The sequence below is a fragment of the Erinaceus europaeus genome, chromosome 5 (assembly GCF_950295315.1).
Source record: "Erinaceus europaeus chromosome 5, mEriEur2.1, whole genome shotgun sequence".
NCBI lineage: Eukaryota > Metazoa > Chordata > Mammalia > Eulipotyphla > Erinaceidae > Erinaceus > Erinaceus europaeus.
This window is the reverse complement of record NC_080166.1, coordinates 102,788,697-102,805,966: the sequence shown is the minus strand read 5'-3', so window position 1 is coordinate 102,805,966 and position 17,270 is coordinate 102,788,697. Positions and strand designations below refer to the sequence as shown.

The 17,270-nt window shown below is 34.1% G+C and overlaps 1 long non-coding RNA gene across 1 annotated transcript; it reads left to right on the top strand.

The window, feature by feature from the left end:
• Positions 1–823: 823 nt before the first annotated feature.
• Positions 824–15,931, top strand: LOC132538718 (uncharacterized). Its single transcript, XR_009550074.1, has 3 exons — positions 824–1,024; positions 1,596–1,736; positions 15,256–15,931. It is a non-coding gene; the product is annotated as an uncharacterized LOC132538718 (long non-coding RNA).
• Positions 15,932–17,270: the final 1,339 nt, after the last annotated feature.

The window sequence follows — 17,270 nt, the reverse complement described above, 5'->3', positions numbered from 1 at the left end:
GATTCCTAGCAGGAACAACACAATAGACCCGTTTGTGGGCCCCCATAGGATCTTGCCCTCAACTTGGATCAGCAATGGTAGAGAATGTTCCATCCTCTGAACGGAGGGTGGACAACATACTCTATGCTACACCTGAGGAAGATGGGTCCTATTATTGGGGCAGATTGGAAGGTCCCTATTTATGACCACAGAATGTGAGCTCAGATCTACAAGGATGCAGAGGTCACATAGGGTCCTAAGCTGAATCTGAGCCCCAGATAACATCAAATTGATGGGGTTTACAGTCAACAATATTTATACACCTTTCCCATATTTGGGAGTTATTCTCTTCCCTGAGCCAGTTTTCTGGTCCTTCTAGCCATAACACCACCTCCCCAGATAATAATTAGGATGCACCGGCATATCAGATTTTAAGCTCAGGCAAAAAAAAAAAAAAAAGAAAAAGAAAAAAAAAAAACAACACTAGTATAGCCACATCCCTTTGGAATATAACTAAAATATGCCTACTAGATATCTACAAAATGAAGAGCCTCCCAACTCTTCATCTGCACTATTCCAGCCTTTAGGCCCAAGATTGTTCAACAATTTGTTTGGCTTTGTATGTTAACTCTCTTTTCAACCATCAGATTCCAGATGCTAGTATGATGCCAACCAGACTTCCCTGGACTGACAACACCACCAATTTGTCCTGGAGCTCTGGTCCATACTCCCAGAGGGTTAAAGAGTAGGAAAGCTATCAGGGGAGGGGATGGGATACAGAGTTCTGATGGTGGGAATTGTGTGAAGCTGTACCCCTCTTATTCTATGTCAGTGTTTCCTTTTTATAAATAAAAAATTAAATAATTTTTTTAAATATAACTTTTTTTGGAGGGAGATACTTTAGGAAATAATTTTTATTATTCAAATGTGTATGTCAGTAAAATTCCTCTCACCGCTCTAATTTCCTGATTAGCTTATAAACAACAACAAAAACCTTTGGATTTTACTGGATAGTAGAACTTTTCCAAAGACAGAATGAAGACTGGTAAGTAATAATACTATATGATGCTGTTTTTTTTCCCATACCCTTATGTACATAATTATTAACTGAAATAGTCCATCACTTTGAATTTCAGACTAGCATAGTAAATACTAAAAATAACTCTTTGATATGCTTGTCGTCTTAAAAGTTAGTAAAGACACAAAGCTCATGTTTGCATGTCCTACCCAAGGATGTGGAAAGGCAAATTTGTAAATAAGCATGTCCCAGTGAGTAGGAAATATTTTAAACCTGTTCAATACCATACCAAGGCCAATTGGATAAGCCACTATTGTTTTCTTTTATATGTTTGTGTGTTCTAATGGAAAATGCAGTATCATTTTCCCTCTTGCAGTAGTAATTAGTTAAACTTGAATCTACCAGTTGTCAACATGTAGTAGTAGCCTGAGTAGTTATCTCATTTTTCATATGGAAGAAATTTCTTTAAGACTGTCAAAAATGTTAATATACAACCTTGGGGTAGCATCATCCATCAGTGTCCTTTTGAGACTTCAATTTAACCGTTTCATTCAGCATAAGAATTTAGGTGACATAATCCTTATTTTTCTATTAATAGAATTTCTGCATCAGATTCGCAGAAATGAATTTCGTGGCGTCTTATTTTATAGTCTGAATTGGATTCATCCTAACTTCAACTGTTCCTTTTATGAAAGAGAAAATGGACACACCATAGTATAATTTGTTTATGGTACTAGAGGTGAGATTTTTTTTCTTTGCATTTTACCCTGAGCAATTCTTAATCTCTTATGCAACTTGTGTACTGCAAATGAAATAACAGTGGGATCAGGATTCAGCTTCTGAAAATAAAGTTCTCTCTGCAAGGACCTTATGATTTCTCGTAGGAGATCCTGATGTAATAGCTGTGCTTTGGCCAGCTCTCCCTACTTTAACTCTTCACTTGGAGAAGAGCCATGAATGCACTGCTCTTTTTCTATGTGCATGTATAGATGTGCTTCATCCTGGAGAAGCAGTAAAATTAAAAGTGGAATGTAAATTTTTCCAGGTTTCTATCTGAACCACAAACTGAGACAGAGAAAGGTAGCAAACTCTGATATGATTAGATGTTAGTATTTTAAACTTCTAAACATCTATCTAAAAACCTAAAGCAAAATGTGCATATGTGTTATCATTGTGTCTTGAGAATGAAAGCAATGGTGAGTTGAAAGGTTTCCATTTTTGACTGGAACAATTTGGGACTTGATACATCTGATGAAAAGATTTGACTGAATTGAATTTTGTTTTATTTAAATAGCCCCATCTAGTCCAATATTATCATGTGTTAGTTCCTTGTCTGTTATCCTATTATTTTATTTCTCCTTACCCTTCAATGAATCACTCTTTATAGTAGGTTTCTGCTTTCAGTCTATAAACATGCTCATCTCTCTCTCATACAAAGATAAAATAATCTTTATCTAATGACTGTTGCATTCATATTTCATGAACATGTCTATGGTTCATTTGCATCTACTTGATAATTTTTTCTCTCTTCGTTTTAAGTATCACTTTTCCTACTTCCCCTCACTGTTGGCATTCTCCAATATATCTAAATTGTTTTTTCTAGTCTGTCTCTCTCTCTTTCTCAATTCCATGGTTCTAAAACTTCAGTGTGATTTTGAGTCATTTAGAGTGTCTAATGAAAGATGAGCTGCTTTGGAGATACCTATGTTTTAGTCAAAATGAATCATTTTGATTCCTCAGGTCTTCAGATCTTTCCATATGAAAGAGACTTACTCTCTCTGCTACATATAGACAAATACTGCTGAGACTTTGTAAGGAGGCAAGTAATATAGAACTGATTAGCATTAGTTACTTTCATTTAAACTTCTCTTTCCTCATATGCTATAGCTCTATCATTTTACTGTTTCTAAAGTCATTCTCTCTGAATCTTGATGCTACTTTGCATATTAGTCCACTGGTTTAGTTTCTTAATGGTGGTAAAATATACACCATACAAAATTTGCTATTTACCCACCAGTTTTATACATGCAGTTTACTTAGGCTAAGTCCATTCACATTATTCTATAGTCACCTTTCCTAGAGCAAGTACTGTAATCATCAAACAGTAACTCTCTACAACTCCTTTTTTCCTCTACCCCCGATCACCATTCTACTTTCTGTCACTGTGAATCTGACTACTCTAGAGAACTCATGAGATCATATATTTGTTACTTTATGACTACTATATTTCATTTATTATAGCATACTCAAAGTTTACTCATGCTTAGAATGCATCAAAATCTCTAACTTCTTAAAGGAGACTAAGACTCCATTGTTTATATATAATAGTTTGATTATTCATTCACTTATTGGTGGATACATGATTAGCTTCACCTTTTGGTTATAGGCTATGAATAGCATAATAATACTGTAAGTAAAGCATTATTGTATAAATATATGCTTATGTGTTTCTACTCCCAGTTCTTTAGGGAATATGTCAAAAAGTCACAGTAAGGAATCATACAATAATTCTACTTTTAATGCTTTGAGGAAACATTATGCTTTTTCATTGAATAAGCTATACCAATGTACATTCCTGCCAACTATCAATATATTTACTGGTGAAGTACATATTGTCTTTGGAGAAATGTGTATACAAACCTATGTTTACTTTTAGTTGGATTTTTCAGAGTTAATTCTTAACTGTATATTTATATTTGCTTATTATGTGTATGTTTCACAAATGTCTCCCTATTTCATGAGTTATCTTTTGATCTGATGGATACTGTCATCTGATGCATACGATAATGTTGATGTAGTTTGATTTTTCTTTTATTTTGTTACTCTGCTTTTTGTGTCTTATCTAAGAAGCTATTTCTAAATTCTAATTCAGTTTCCTGCCTATATTTTCTTTATAACTGTAACTCTTTCATTTAGTTCTTCAAACTACTTTTCAGTTAGTTTTTTTTTTTTTTTAATATATGGCATAAGCTTAGGGTCCAACTGCATTATTATTTTTTTGGCATTTTGTTGTTATATTGTCGACTTCAATCATCTTTTTTAAAAAAAATATTCCATTTTGTTGCCCTTGTTTTTTATTGTTGTTGTTATTGATGTCATTGTTGTTGGACAGGACAAAGAGAAATGGAGGGAGGAAGGGAAGACAGAGAGGGGGAGAGAAAAACCCCTGCAGGCCTACTTTACTGCCTGTGAAGCGACTCCCCTGCAAGTGGGGAGCAAGGGGCTCAAACCAGGATCCTTACGCAGGTCCTTGCGCTTTGCGCCATATGCGCTTAACCCGCTGCGCTACCGCCCGACTCTCAAATTCAGTATTCGGCATTGTTTATATAATGTACATCAGTTATAAATTTGGTCAGTTTTCTTTTTATTGTTGTATTAGGGAAATAATGCTTTCCTATTTCAAGACAAGTTCTTATCCTTCCATGATGGGTGTCTGCACTCTACTACCACCAACTTAAGTCCTGCTCTACCATCCACTGGGTCTCCAATATCAACTCCATTCCATTATCCCCATATAACCAGTCCCCACCCATGGTCCTTGGCCTTGCTAAAAACAGAGGCCTAAACTAAGTTTCACCTGTGTCCTTACCCTTTTTCCTTGTTTCTTATGTACCTCGCATTTTCCTATAGGAAAGTAAATTAAATCTCTGAGATGTTAAGATATTCAGTGTTAATCCCCTCCCCATACACACTCCCTTACACTGTATTACCATATTATATGCAGTTTGTAACCCCCACCCTTTGATGATACTGTCCTTTCCCCTTGAATTGCATTTTCATTTCTCTTATGTATGTTCAACTTTTAACAGGGAGTTCTTCCTTATAACTAGTTTTTTCCTCTAAGTGCCATATTCAAATAAGGCTCCTTTCATAAGTACCATTAAATCAGATGCTTATATTTTACCATGACTTTTTAAGTTGATATCTAATAATAATGTTTGTCATTTTCCCCTGCTAAATCATGATCTTTCCTTACCTTTTTTTATGCCCTCTGTCTAAACTTAATGATAGGTTTAACATGAAATTTGCATATGATTACAGGGAAACTTGCAGAGCATGTAGTTTTTGAGGTGAACTAAGGGGAAGAGGTTGGAAGAAAGGGGCCATAAGAGGATTAACTTATTGGCAGGATTGTAGTATCTAAGAAAGGGCAAGATTTTAAAGTAAAGAAAGCATTTAAGAGTGAGCATTCTGGATAAAGTCAGGGGAATCAAAACATATACTGTATCAGAGTAGATATGAGGAAAGTCATCTGACTAAGGAGGTAAAGAACATCTAGGAAAACAGTCTCTCCCCCTCCTCCATGGACTAAATGCCAAGTAGAAAATTTGTTCAAAAAAAGATATAGATATTTCCCGATTAGGAAACAAAAATTGCTGTCGGCAGCAGTTGGTCAGCAGCCACAGCTGTAGATCTATTAACTGTAGATCTGTAAAATTATGACCATAGGGAAAAAAATAAGTAAATCCTGACTCAGCCTTAAAAGTGCTGAGGAGGACACACTGCCCCTGGCCACTCACCATCCACTTGAATTGAGACCTACACCTTATAATGACATGCACATAGGATTAAAAGAATAGGGGAAAAGAGATACTCTGATCATGTCTTTTGGATTCTCAGGAGATTTTATCCACTGGGAAAAGTTGTATTGAATAAATATTCATGTTTTGCAAATTCTTGATTATGTCTACTTCTCACTGATTCTATTTTTCTGTTTTATTGAAATGATATTTTATTTTTTCTTATGTTGAGAACTTACTTTCCTGTTTGTTTCTTTTACATAGTGACAGAGAAAGCAGAGTGAGTGAGAGACCACAGCACTTAAGTTTCCTGCATTTTGGTGTGGGCTAGGCTTATACCCTGAATCACATGGCAAAGCAGAACACCATTCAGGTGAACTGTTTCACTAGTATTTATGCTGAGATTTTAAGTAGTTATTTACCACACAGTCTGTGTCCAGTTTATAATGTAATGAATACTATCTTTTTCTCCCTCCCTCCCTTCCTTTCTCTTTTTTATGTTTTGACTTGGAAATGGTATATCTTCATACTAGGAATAACTTACCCCTTATCTTTCTTTCTTTCTTCCTTTTTTTTTTTTTTTTTTTTTTTTTTTACCAGAAAAGTGATCAGCTCTGGCTTACGGTGATGCAGGGGACTGAACCAGGGACTTGGAGCCTCAGGCACCCCATATCTTTTTGTTGTTGTTGTTGTTTATTTTTTAACGGGAGCACTGTTCAGCTCTGGCTTATGGTGGTGCAGGGGACTGAACCTGGGACTTTGGAGCCTCAGGCATGAGAGTCTGTTTGCATAACCATTATACTATCTACCCTCTACCCATCTTTCTTAATAAATAAAGGTACAATTGTTTGTTTCCCAGTTGGGTCAAGGATTGTATGAAACCTACACTTTCTTATTTTAAATATAATATGGTTCTAAACTGAACTAAAATATGAAAAATTTATAAATTTGATCAAAACAATGAAATCACATAGTTCATAGTGCAGTGTTGTTACACAGTAGATATAGTACCAAATCTTGATATATATATATATATATATGAATATATATATATATATATATGTATTAAATCTTATAAAAACTTTAACAATGTCACCTTTCATTAGACTACTTACTGTGTGGTTTTCAACTTAGACTATCTCCAGAAATTCATGTCAATCTATCTTGACTCTTTTAAAATCAGAACTGTGTGTTGATATTTCTAGCATATTAATGGCAATACTTGTGATAATGAGGACATCTTCATGTTCATAGATTTTTTAGAAAGATCAATATGCAACATTTAACTAACAACTAATATTTATCTTAGTTGTAAAATGAAAGTGACATATTTTGAGAATTTTTTGAGCATTTTTGTCTAAATTCCTTTTTTAATGGACATTTTTAGTTTCTGCAAAGCATGGGGCCATTTATAAACAATTAACCATAAAAAAAAAAGAAGAAACAAATGAAAATTTGAGGTCTTGAGAAACTCTCTGACTAAAACTAAGGGAATTTTACCAGTGCTTAGAAGCTGGAAGAGATAAGAAAGAATTGGTAAGATTATTTCTATAGCATCTTCAAGTAAAGGCATAAAATAGAATTTGCAGGTGGAAGGCAAGTATTAAGTAACACTAAGCCTACTGAAAATGAAATCAATGTAAACCGAATAAGTTCTATCTGGTAATGCATAAAGTGCCAGAAACACTATAAAACTATTACTGTTGTTGTTATTTCCACTGGGGTTATCTCTGCTGTTTGATGCCTACATAACGTGTCCACTGCTCCCAGCAGCAATTATCTATTTATTTATTCTATTTTTGGTAGAGACAGAGAGAAACTGAGATTGAATGGGAGATCAAGAGGGCAAATTATATTAAAAAAAAAAAAAAAGCATAGGATAGAGACTCTGGAGGTAGCGCAGCGGGTTAAACACACAAAGCGCGAGGACGGGTGTAAGGATCCCGAGCGCCAGGTTCCAGCCCCCGGCTCCCCTCACCTGCAGGGGAGTCGCTTCACAAGCGGCGAAGCAAGTCTGCAGGTGTCTGTCTTTTTCTCCCCTTCTCTGTCTTCCCCTCCTTTCTCCATTTCTCTCTGTCCTATCCAACAATGACAACATCAATAATAATAACTACAACAATAAAATAAGGGCAACAAAAGGAAATAAATATTAAAAAAAATAGAGGATCTCCAAAACCAAGAAGAGGAATTTCTTTTACATGACTTGTTAACAAGGTTATCATGCATTCAATGATATCTCCAATCATCAGAAAAAAATTAGTATAATTAAGAAGTAATGAATGTTGAGTGACATAAGTAAGAAATAGAAGGATGAATACTGAATGGTCTCTCATAGATGGAAATTAAGAACAGTGATGGAAACGGGGCTGGGTGGTGGAACACTCCACTAAGCACATATAGTACCATGCACATAGACCAGCACAAGGATCTGGGTTCGAGTTCCCAGTCCCCACATGCAAGGAAGATGCTTCACTAGCGGTTAAACAGGTCTGCCAGTGTCTATCTTGCTATCTCTCCCTTCCTTCTCAATTTTCCTAAGGAATACATTAAAAAAAAAAAAAGGAGAGAAAAAACAGCCTTTGAGAACAATGACTTTGTAGTGTAGGCACCTAGTCCCATTGATAACCCTGGAGGCAAAAAATAAACCAACAAATAAACAAACAGTAAGGGAAAACATAAGCTTAGATTTGGACTTGGATTTGGTGTAGTGTCGTGTAGTGTATTGCACCAAAGCAAAGAACTCTGAGGAAAGAGAGAAAGGATTTGTATAGAAGGGCCCTGGGGCCCTGAAGCATAATAATGGAAAAGACCATAGGTTGAGGGAGATTGTCTTGTAGATCCCTCTCACTGGGAAATGAGAGATTGCATATATGCATCAAAAATAGATTATAAACCATTAGCCCCCAATAAATTAGGAAAAATGGAGAAAAAATTAAGCACCAATTTCTGAATTGAAGGCTATCTTAAGTTATTGTGTACTATAAGATAACATTTAGCAGCAATGAATTTTAAATTTTTTCACTTCTTAAAAATTATATTCATAATATGTAGAAAGATATATCTGTGAGCAGTAGAAAGCCATTTTGGGAACTTAAGAATAAAGACTATTTACTGTGAGAAAAAAGCAACTATTAGACATATATGTTAGATTTGAATCAATATATTATTTAAAAGATAAAAAATTAAGAATGATTAATGCACATTCTCTCCATAATATTTATATTTTGTCTGTAGTATATTAAGCACTGTATTAAGCATGGAGGTTTAGGAGTTATTAAATAACTAAGCACTTGGTTTATGATACTAAGATCATAATAGAATGAGAAACGTTTTGATCATAAACATACATAATCATATATGTATATCAGAAGCAGCATATATACATGATGGATACACAAATATGTCTACATGAAAATGTGTGTATAAAACTGTTTGAAAAGCATTACCCTCTAAATATCAATCATATGCAGCATGTTATCTAAATGAAAGCAAGATAGCCATCTATATATAAATCAACTAAGAAAGATACTTATGAATCTACCAATATTCTAATACCATTTATAATTTGCCGTACATTTATATTTCTTGCTATTTGAATGTAACTGTGTTTGATAAAAGTGTACACAAATAAATTAAAAAACATTTAAATTACCTTTGAAAGTAAGTACCAATTTAGTTAATAGTTATTGCATGTTTGCCAAGTGCCAAACACCATATTAAGCATTTAAATTCACTATATAGTTGTAACCATTAAATCAGAAAACAACCCAATAACAAAAGGAGCTATTATTATCCTCATTTACCATTAAACATCTTGGAGACAGTAAATAATTTTCTCAAGTTCACAAAGAAATTAATTGGCAGGGAAAATACTGGAAACCACATCTGCCTGCCCCAAATGTTACACTTTTAAATAACTTACTGTATTGGTGTCAACTTTATTTTATATTTTATCATCCTGAATTCAAGATTGTTTATTTTTAGATCCTATCTTTCTGAAACACAAAATTCCATTTACATAGATGGACACAATAGAAGTAATAAACTGTTAGTAAGGATTATACCAAAAAATTTCCTGTCTGTGTATATATTTTCATTGCTTTTTCCTGTATCAGATCTGTTCTTCTTGTGTTCAACGGCACTAGTTAGAAGTACCAGCCTCATGGCACATGAGATTAACTATCCTTCTGTGGCTATTGAACACTGGAAACTTAAACATTCATTATAAAGTTCAAATAATGCATTGCTTCCAAAGGTAACATACTCTGATTCCACTTGACTTTGTCAGAAAGCATATATATGTTATGATGCTAAAACATTATCACTTAGTAAATCAAGGATAAAATGTTCATGTGGCTCACACTTATAGAATAGTATCATCTAGGAGTTATAATCTCTTATATACAACCACCACTGTACTTGATAATATTTTCTAAATGCCAAAAGATACACTTACATTTTTTTAATAATTCCTGTATCAGACATTTATAATAAGGAAATTTTGATATGTTGTTATAATCTGAACTTGTTTAAATAAGTGTGTTTTATTCAAGATTGTAAGGTTGACTGAAACATTAAAAACGTTAGGTATTTTTGGCACTTTAAATATTAATGATTTAAAATTAGATGTTCAGTTTAATTGCCTTACATCCCATTGGGACTTTAATAATGCATATGATACTCAATATTTATCTGTATTTTATAAGATACTCAAAAAGGCAGCAACATGAATACATCTGGTCTTTATATTCAAATAACTCATAAAATTGCTAGAAGCCTTTGTGCCTATAATCAAACAGTCTAAAAAAAATACAGATTTCTTTGTTACTGCTTAAGAAACATCATATTAAAGGTATCTAAGCCTTTATATTTTATATTTAATGTTTGATTTGAGCCACTTTAAAGAAAATGCATTCTATAATTTACTATCTATTCTATGAGATAATGTGTGTAGATTTTCACTCAACTCAACTCAGTCTGTGGATTTTCACTCAAGAAAATTTTTTTCTGCTTATAATATCATTGCCTTCATTGTGTTTCTCTTCTTCTAGCCAGAGTTCTGAACTACTGTAGTTCATGTGAAGTATTTCTATATTCTGTCATGACTTGTCTCTTTCTTCCCACACCTGTCACTTGTCTGATTAGGTGAATCCATGACTTTATTTTTCCCTTTACCTTCTAGAACACCATCAAGTTCTCCTAGAATAACCTACGGGATTTGCATCAGTCTGAACCATGCACTGCTTGGCACTCAGTTGACTCACCCCAATTTTCTCCTTTACCTAGTTATTCCCATTTTCATGTTCCTTTCCTTAAAGACATTACTAACCTCCTGAAATGACTCAGGTTTTAAAAATTTAAAGCTATTCATCTTTTAATCTAAAATTGAAACTTTGCAACTATTAGAAAAATAAGGTTTTCTTATAAAACAATAAATTAATTCATGTATGAAAATGAGAGAAAAAGAAAATCCAGGAGAAAATTCTCTTATGATTTAATGTTAGAAAAAAAGAGTCAGGATATCAAATGTATGTCTGTGTATCTACATAGGCAGGGATATAATTCATCATACGCATGCATATACATGTATGTGAGTGTATGAAAAGTGATGTGTATACATGAAGCTGTATATGAAGTTATGTCTATATCTATGGGTGTATCAATAACTCCTTATAAAGTACTGCACTGGAAATAGCCATAAAATGCAACACATGATCTACTTTCCACCTTTCTTTCCCAAATCTATTTTCCCACCCATCTCTTTTATACATCTTTTTCTGTGCAATATACAGCACTTTCTGCCTTTTCTGGTGATTTCTAAAATTTTTATCTTAAACAGAGTGATAGTTAATTGCTCTTTCCATGTCACCAGTAAAGAATTTATGGTGAAGCTTTCAAATAAAATACAGAATTTATAATTTGTCATATACTTCTCTTGCACAACTGCATGTTGAACTTTGCTATAATATTCAAATTTGTATGAGCAACTGTTATGAAGGAATGGGGGCATGGGTAAAGTCTATAGCAGCCAGTGTAATTTAATCTCACTTTGAAGGGTATGCCCATCTGAAGAGTACTGTTACCCAAGCAAATAATAACACAGTGCTGGGAAGCAGTGTGTCTTCTCTGGGGAATCTTCACTAACAGATGCTACTAAGTCACAGAGAAAAGACAGAAAACCAATGATAGATGTGCCTGAGGGATTTTTTTTTTTAAAAAAATAATGTTTACACAGAAAATCAGGGTGAAACATGAATTTATTTGGCATTAAATATATGAATGTTAGAGCAATATATTTGGTCTCATGTTGACTCTAACATAAATGCATACTTGGAATTATTCAACACTATGTTTTGGGAACTGATTTAAATAATTTTAAGATATTGTATCACATTCAGTTTGAAAGACAGGTGCTTCCTGCAATAAAAGTGAATCTTGACAATAATGGTCTGAAAAGTTACATTTCCAACAGTTTTTCTTTATCAGATCAACACTAAGTATAACTTTAAGAGATGAACACTGATATTTCCTAAATCATTATACACTTGCACACCCTTGAGTACTCTTTCATTTTCTTTTTCTTTATTTGAATAGGACAGAAAGAAATTGAGAGGAAGGGGAGAAAGGAGACAGAGAAACACTTACAGTACTTGCATCACTCCAGGTGGGAAAAGAGGGTTCAAAGTCGGGTCCTTGTGTATGCTAACATGTGTCCCTTAACAGGTGTGCAACTGCCTGCCTCCCTTCCTCCCCCCAATACTCTTTCCAAGAGTCTCAGCCCTGTTCACCATCTCTATAGAAACAAATCACTAATTGCAGTCATATTCTAAGTGCATTTATTGCCATACAGTGAATATCATTCCATCTTTCTCTACTTTGTTTTCTTTTTTATTATATTCTGCAAAATCATGTACATATGATCTGTCATATGTATTACCCAGTGGCTTGGCCTTATTTATTGTATATAAAAACAGAGCCTTCTAAAGTGTAAGATGCATAAAATGTCATATGAAAATCATATGCAATTAAATTATTACAGAACCAAACATTTTGTTAATGGCAAAGTATGATTAATAGTCAAAACAAAATATTGAAATAAGTCAATCTCTATTGGTTTATTACAATGAACACAATTCTTGAATTATTCTGTTTTTATACTTTATATTATAAAAGGGGCTTTTGAATGTTTTCTCTTCCATTTGCACAAAGTTTATCACTTTTGATAACTAACTGTTCTAGACAGTTAATATTCATATTCATATTTATTTACATCAGAAAAACTGTCCCAGCCAGATGGCCAGACACATCTTCATTTAATTGAGGAGTGATGGCATGCGTTATTTTTTAAAAGATTTTATTTATTTATTGATGAGAAAGATAGGAGAGAGAGAGAGAAAGAGAAAGAGAAAGAGAAAAAGAAAGAGAGAGAGAGAACCAGACATGACTCTGGTACATGTGCTGCCAGGGATTGAATTCAGAACTTCATGCTTGAGAGTCTAGTGCCTTAGCCATTGTGCCACCTCCTGGATCACTGGTATGTGTTCTTTATTGCATTCTTATAATGACTGTAATTGGTGTAGTGAGCATTAATCACTTCCCATGCCACTTAATGACTATCAGATACCTAGAGTGTGGTGTAGTGGGTAAGGCACTAGACTCTCAGGCATGAGGTCCTGAGTTCAATCCCTAGAACTGTATATTCCAGAATAATGCTCTAGTTTCTCTTTCCTATCCCATTTCATGCCATAAATAAATAAATACATCTTTAAAATATATGAAAATATTTAAAACCTTAAAAATTCCCACCAGAGAAAGAGAGAGACAGGCTGGGAGTATAGATCAACCTGTCAATGCCCATGTTTAGCGGGGAAGCAATTACAGAAGCCAAACTTTCCACCTTCTGCACTCCATAATGTCCCTTGGTCCATGGTCCCAGAGGGATAAAGAATAGGAAAGCTATGAGATGAAGGTATGGGATACGGAGTTCTGGTGGTGGGAATTGTACCCCTCTTATACTATGGTTTTTGTCGGTGTTTCCTTTTTATAAATAAAAATTATTAAAAAATTTCTGACTATAATGTTTCTACTTTCACATGATCTGAAAGCATTAGGGCTTCAAACATCTGAATTCAAAAATATTTGTAAGTATAATTCTCACTCAATCTTTATGTTATTTTGGCAAATAATATATATTTTATTATTCATGTAATTAAAATGTTTTTATTTATTAATGAAAAACAGGTACAAAGAGAAAGAGAGAGACCAGAGCACTGCTAATGGTGGTACTGGGGATTGAATCTGGGACCTCAGACCCTCAGGCATGAAAGTCTTTTGAGAATCATTATGCTGTCTCCCTAGCCATTAATATGTATATATATATATATATATATATATATATATATATATATACATATAAGTATATATATGCATATATGTATATATATGAATGATAAGATGAAGTGTGAGCATTAGAAAAAAAGTGGGGGTGTTTTAATCAAATGTACTATAAGTTACTAAAAATTCATTGAAGACATTAGTATTTCAGTTTAATATTTAAATCTCCAAAATTGTCTGGTTGGTAATAAGTTAAGCATTGACTTGCTACTTTTCTTCAAGTTTTGTTCTAATAGAAACCCATAACTTGTGAATAATCTTCAAAGATTAAATATAAAAAAATTCTTTGAATCTTTCCATGATTAGCCTGTGTAAAGTTATTGGCTGGCTAGGTAGTGTCAAATCTTTTAGAGCATATACATTATCATGCTCAAAGTTCTGGTTTCAAGAAAATAGTCTGCCATCTTCTCTCTTTCTCTTTGCCTTGGGAAAAAGGGGGGGAGAGGATGGAAGAAAGGAAGAAAGAAAGAAAGGAAGGAAGGAAAGAAGGAAGGAAGGAAAAAAGAGAAAGAAAGAAAGAGTGGGAAAAAAAGAAAAAAAATGATACCAGGAGGGCAGGAATGGTGGAGTTGTATACACACCATGTTCTAGCAATAACTATTGACAAAATAAATAAATAAATAAATAAGAATAGTATTGACACAATTTTAGGTGAAAAAAACTCAAAATAACTTTTACTCAGATTTTTTCCTAATTTTCTTTTTTATTTGCCTATATATTACACTAAAGATTGTGTGTTCCTTTTATGAATGTTTTAAAATGTTTATTTATTTTTTTGTATAGGACAGAGAGAAATTGAGAGGGTAGAGGGAGATATAGAGGGATCAAGAATGGGAAACACCTGCAGCACTGGTTTATTGCTCATGAAATACCCCCCACCCCCCACCCCCCACGCTCCATGATGTAGGTGGGGATCATGGGCTTGATACCTAGTCCTACCTGGCCTTGGGTTTCTTTCCTTACATATAGTGGATGAAAACACTCTAAATCTCAAAACAGGATCTGGGAAACTCGAAGCAGGATCTGACTAAATTTGTAGTAGAGCACCAAAGTAAAATCCCTGGGTTGAGGGTGAGGGTGGATGTTCAACTTCATGGTGTGTGGGAGTGGGGGAAGTAGGGGGGAGGGGAGAGGGAGCAGAATGGGAGGGGGAGGAGACGGGGATGGGACACAGTCTTTTTGGTGGTAGGGATGGTGTTTATGTACACTCCTATTAATTAAGAAAAAAAACCTCTAAATCACAATTTTATTTGCATGCCTTTAAATACAGTGTCAACTGATTATGTAAATGTTTTATCAATTTATCTTTTCATCACTTTTTTATTCTTTCTTTTTTGTCACCAGGTTTATCTCAGTGCTCAGTGCTGGCGCAAGAAATCCACTACTCCTGGAAGCCATTTGGTACCTTTTTTTCCTTTTTTTTTTATTTGACAGGGTAGAGAGAAATTGAAAGAGGATAGGGAGTTAGAGAGAGGAAGGAAAAGCTAGACAGCTGTAGACCTGCTTCACTGCTCATGAAGTATATCCCCTGAAAGTGGGGTGCAGGGGATCAAGCCAGGTCCTTAAGTCTGGTGATAATGTGACTTAAATGGGTGGCCACTGCCTGGACCCTAATCTCTTTTGCAAATGTACTACATGGTAATTACAAGGTATGTGACAAGAACGAGAACAAAGAGGTTCTGATTATATTAAAGGCAATTTTTTAAAAAATATTTTCAGATGATGTTGTTACAAACTTTATGTTTGTTTTGGAAACAAATGATAAAGCAATTTAGAAAAGTCACTCAGATAAATTTCTATGATCTCTAACTGGTGTTAAAGAGCTCATTTAATTTGGAATGAGCTAAAGAGAAGTAAAATAATAACAGTAAGCCTTGAAACTAGAAAAGCTTTGCCCAGGAAGATCTGGGATTGATGATATGTGTTGGAAATGTGATTGATACAGTTGTCATAGATCCATTAGGGATATTTATAGTAAAGTATAAAAGATTCATTGTGGGAGGGGGAAAAAGAGGAGATGGCAAATGAGTAACATCGTTTTATAAGAATTTAGGCTTCTGCAGTGACTTCAAGGAAAGCAAAATTAGGAAACCATTAAAGTAATTAGGCCTAGTTTAAATAAAAGAAGAGCTTCCTATGGCAAGGTCTGCTTCTGAGCAAAATGAGTGTTAGTATGATAATATATCTCAACTATTTTTATTACTAAGTAACTATTGTCATCTTCCATCATTTTGGAAAAAGCACTGAAAGTAGAACATCTGCTTTGATTAAATTGGAGTACCAGTATTTCTGTACAAATCCCAATCATAATTAAAGGTTGCTATTTCTATCCTCTCGAAAGATGTTTTGGAAATTACATCTCATTTAGAAAAATTACTTTCCTTTTTATCTAATAGTTACTTCTTTTAGTTTTCAAAAAAAATACTTGCTCAATAAAAGTTGAAACTATTGTTCTGAATACTCTTAAGCTTATGAAATGTGTGTATGTGTGTGTGTGTGTGTGTGAGAGAGAGAGAGAGAGAGAGAGAGATAGTTTTCTTGGTGAGTCTACCTTATAAAGTCTAGTTTCTAGACAACTCTCGCATACTTATTGATTAAAAGTGTGTCAAAATTATCCAAGGGCATAGTTCTTTGGTGTATTTAATATTACAGCAGAGAACTCTACTAAATCTACATGAAAACAAGAAGTAAAAATATTCTTTCTCATTTTCATATTTTTCAATATAAATATGAATATATCTAAAAAATTTTTCCTTATTCCTCAAACCTGGTGAATTTCCATTACTCCAGCCCATACACTCTATATTTAAAACGATACTTAAAAGTAATCCAACAGAGAGGGATGGCAGTGGCATATCTGGTTTAGTACACACATTACCATGTACAAGAACCCAAGTTTGAGCCCTGCTCCACACCCACAATGGTAAGCTTAATGAGCAGTGACACAGGTCTGCAGGTGTCTATCTTATCCTTTCCCTCTATATCTCACCCTCTTCTCTCAATTTCTCTCTGTTCTAACAAGCAAAATAGAAAGGAAGAAAGGAAAATTGACTGTAGGGAGTCCTTGATTTGTAGTGCTGGCATAGAGACCCAGTATAAGTACTGGTGGGAATGAAAAGGGGGGGGGGGTAAAAACAAACAAATAGTAAGTCAATGGAATAAAAGTACTAGAAACTACTAGACATAAATTTTGAACAAATGCTTTGATGTCTTCATCTCTCTGGCATGTGTATCTTATAATATACTATCTGAATTGCATGTTCAAATATTTCTCCCTGTATTTCCTATTTCAAAATTCAGTCATGCTATTCGCCTACTCATTTTTTGTACAGTTGTTAGTACATGCATAACATTTCTCT